We start from the raw sequence: 4,397 nt of genomic DNA on the forward strand, positions 1-4,397 counted from the left end.
CGGCTAATCCATTGTGCTCTTTCTGTCTGGGTCCGAATCCCATCCGTGTACTTATTGTATTGAACTTTTGATGCAGCCTTACTTAAGTTTTGCACAATCAAAATGGGCTTGAATGCTATTATTATCAATCCGACACCGGTGGTTTAAGTCTGTGTCCCTGGATTGTTTATATTCTGTCAAATCTCCTCTTAACCTTCTCTGCTCTAAGGAGAAAAATCTCAGCTTCTCCAATCTCCACACATAACTGAAGTCCCTCATAACCGGTACCTTTTTTGCAAATCTCTCCTACACCCTCTCGAAAGCCTTGATATCCTTCCTAGAATGTGGTGCCAATCATTGAACACAATGCTCCAGCTGAGGCCTAACCAGTATTTTTTTAAAAGTTCAGCATAACTTCCTTTATTTTGTACTCTATGGCTCTATTTCCAAAGCCAAGGATCCCATTTGCTGATTTTACAGCCGTCTCATCTTTTTCTGTCACTTTCAAAGATTTGATAACCTAAACCCCCAGATCTCTATGGTCCTGCACCCGATTTAAAATTGTACCACTTATTTATATTGCCTCTCCTCATTCTTCAGAACAAAATGTATCACTTCACACCTCTTTGAGTAAAATTACATTTGCCATGTGTCTGGCCATTTCATCAGCCTGCCAATATCGTCCTGAAGTCTGTTAATATATTTCCAATTGTTTACCACATTGTCGAGTTTCGTTTCATCTGCACACTTGGAAATTCTGCCCTGTCCATCCAAGTCCATCTTGTACACTATCTATTTCAAGCCGACACTATCAGGCCTTCTTTACCAAAATCGTTTTCAATGTGCGACATGCATTATCAAGTAAGGCTTTGCAGAATGTATGAGGTAAGAAACTACATTGTTGTCTGTAAGTGCAACGTAATAAAGTGCTTCCTGATTTCACCGTGAAAATCCGAGATCTAATTTTATGCCCCGCCCCACCCCACCACCACCAGAGGAAATAGCTTCTCTGTATCGACTCTTCCGAATCGTTTTATTATTCTGAATACCTCAATCAGATCAACCTTTCAAACTGAAGGAAACACCATCCAAGTGTATACAACCTGTCCTCATAATTTAACCATTTAAGACCAGGAATGATTCTGCACCCCCTCCAAGGCCAATATATCCTTCCTGACGCTCGGTGCCCAGAACTGAACGCAGTTCTCTAGATGTAGTCTGACCAAGGCTCTATGCAACTGAAGCATAACTTCCTCCTCTTTGTATTCCAGTCCCCTTAAGATAAAGGCCAACATCCAATTACGTTTTGTATTGTCCACTAGATTTTAGTGATTTGTGTACATGGACACACAAATCCCTTTGCTCCTCCACTGTTCCTAATATCTCGACATTTAGAACTTTTTCCGATTGATTTGATCCAAAGTGAATTACCTCACACCTCCCCACATTCAACTCCAGTTAACACAGTTTTGCGAGTCACTTAATCTGTCTCTGTCCCTTTATAACGTCCTGATCCCATCCACACAGGTAACTGTGCCTCCGATCTTACTGTCATCTGCAAACTTGGATATACAACTCTCTAAACCTTCATCCAAGTCACTGAGAAATATTGGGAGCGCATTCCCGAGTGTTCACTGAAATCCGGTTCCTTAATATTTTGAGGACTCCTCTAAATCCCACGGTGTTTCCCCACAGAGGTTTCAGTGAGCGCTGCAGTAAATCTCGTCCTCGGGACTTTATTGAAAACCGTCAGTTTTTGCTGTTCAATCAGCATTGTCTTTGCATCCCGTGATGGCGAGTCAGGGATTAGTGTTCCAAGAATCAGGAATATGATCTGGAACCAGATCTTGCCGACTGCGCTACTGGAGAAATATGAGTTCGATTTTTGTTTTTGATCCGCTCGATCAGATTGAATTTGACCCAGAAACAGGAAGTAGTTTTGGTGAAACTGATCCGAGAGTGAAGCGCGAAGGTGGTTGAATCGATGAGCTGCTCAGTGATTGGATCCAGCCCGTGTGGCTCGGGATCCCGGTCTGGTCTCGGTCGCCGACACTGTTTTCTCCCTGATCGGTTTCCCTCTGCTTTCACCAGTTGCCCCAGGGACCACCGTTTATATCTGGATTCAGCACCAGGCAGAGAGATAGAAACAACTGTCTGCTGTTTATTGACCTGATCGGGAGGTTAATGTCACCGACGGCTGGTTCACTGAGATCTCCAGGCCTGTGCTCGGCCACCATTTGGTTTTGTTCGCTGTTACGACGCTTGTTCTCGCCGGGTGAAGAAGACAGATTTTCTCTTTCACCAAGTTGTTACAATACTGGACCAGGCTCATTTTCTGTGTGAATAACTGGGAAAAGTGGACAGAGCAGGGACAGAGAAGGCTGTTGGAACCCGCAGTGGAACAAGGCCGAAATTTTGACGGATCAGAATTATTTCACTTTCATTATAATCCTACAATTGCTGGGACCTCGAGCCACAATGATGCATTCACGGCGTGCGCCATTGTCGATAGGTGAATGTTGCAGCAAGTGAGATACGGGATGGGGTGAATTGCCCATAATTTCTGGAACATTTGCGCCGCTCGTCCGGATGACTCGATTCAACAATAAAAGTTGTTTTCGTCGCTCAGCCCACCGTTGCCGTCAACCGTGATGCCGAATTCGCTGTATTTACGTCATTAATCGCGCCGCAATCACTTGCAATTGGACAATAACGGCAAATGAAGTATGAGGCAGCAAGAAATGACTGAGAAAAGTCACAAACTTCAGCCTCTCAGCTTTCTCTCCTGCCTTCTCACTCTCTTTCTCTCAGGTGCAACATTTTGTTTCTTTTCAATCGTTTTTGTTTCTCTCTCCTGCTTTCCTTCCTTCTTTCCATCACCGCCTTCTTTCTTAGGAAAAAGGCGCTTCTGCCATCCACAACTCTGAGAGAAGCGATTTGATGATTATTGACTGAGATCAAAAGCAGAGTGAGGTTTAGCAAGTATTCGAAACGCGGATTTCTCAACTATCAATCAATGAAAGGCCCAAAACGAGATTTACACCCCTCGACCAACGAATCGCTGGCAATTGAAACACACAGCCACTGAAAAATTTCGCCACCACCCACAGCCGATGAGCCATCCTTTCAGACGGTTCCTGCCCATCCAGTCTCGCTTTCTATTCCGATGTTCAGCACCATCGAGTTGTACACTAATTATTTCAAGTGAACAATATCAGCCTCTCTTCACCAAATTTTGAATGTACAACTTGTCTCATCAAGTAAGATTTTCTAAAATCTATATGCTCTGAAGCCACATTGCCGTTTGTGTGAGAATAGGTACACTAGGTAGACTAGCGCTGGTACACATTTCCTAATGTAAAACACACACACTTTAAACTATTGTGCAGTCGTTGTGGGAGGTCACCCACAGGAGGAGGTCAGGACCTGGTGCATCACAGACATTACTCACCAACATTTCGTGGGAAGAGATGAGAAATGTAATAGGATCAGACCAGATAGTGTGGAGAGAGTGTGGGAATACAACATGATGAATAGGGCTAGATATATGATGTACTGACAGGGGATAAGGAAGAGAAGGTCATTACTGATATCCATGGTTTCTCATGCAGAGACCGATGAACAAAATATCGATGTTATTGCGCAGACGCATTGAAGGAAGAGACTCAACAAAGTCTCTTGGCACAGGTATCAATGCCATAACGTTGGGAAAGAGCCGCGCAAATGTGGCGCCGTGGCTCAGTGGTTAAAGCACCTGTCTTGTAAACAGGGGATCCTGGGTTCGAATCGCAGCGGTGCCTTTAGCTTATGTTGTTTGTCTCCATGTTTTGTTGCTCCCATTTTTCCACCCGTTTCCTCCTCCACATTTGTTACTTGCAGAACCCCTTGGTTCACTTCCCAGCCTCTCTGTGTTGACTGCCGAGTTAAATTCGTTCCGGAGATTCCCATCCACGGGTTTACAATTGCAACGAATCATCTCCGTGAGGTTAAAGTGCCCCCTGCTCCTTAATATTTCCATTAAATATAAAAATTCAGCTGTTCGCTGATATTCTGTATTTTCCCCAATCAATTAGACAGGAGGGAACGAATCTTTCTGTGAGGACGTTGGACAAACTGATTCTAGGGTAGAGCTAAACATTCATGGTGGAGATTAAACACAGACCAATACCGCGGGAGCGCTTCTGGCCATCTCCCTTTTCATTTGCTTTTCCCGTTAATCTTTCATTCGCTGCAAACCCCAGAGGCAGCAAGGAAGGACAGAGAGATCTATCTCCGATCCGTCCTCTCTACTCGACCTTTAGCCCATTACAGCAGGTGTAAAATTCCAATTGTCCCTCTCCATTTAAACAAAATATGAACAATCCTGGGACACAGACTTAAAACACCGGTGTCGGATTGATAGCAATATCATTGAAGCC

General features: G+C 44.2%; 1 non-coding gene across 1 annotated transcript; it reads left to right on the top strand.

The window, feature by feature from the left end:
* The first annotated feature begins 3,706 nt into the window (after positions 1-3,706).
* Positions 3,707-3,779, top strand: trnat-ugu (transfer RNA threonine (anticodon UGU)). Its single transcript has one exon. It is a non-coding gene; the product is annotated as a tRNA-Thr (tRNA).
* The last annotated feature ends 618 nt before the right edge of the window (positions 3,780-4,397 follow it).

Source organism: Heptranchias perlo, unplaced genomic scaffold (assembly GCF_035084215.1).
Source record: "Heptranchias perlo isolate sHepPer1 unplaced genomic scaffold, sHepPer1.hap1 HAP1_SCAFFOLD_54, whole genome shotgun sequence".
NCBI classification, from domain to species: domain Eukaryota; kingdom Metazoa; phylum Chordata; class Chondrichthyes; order Hexanchiformes; family Hexanchidae; genus Heptranchias; species Heptranchias perlo.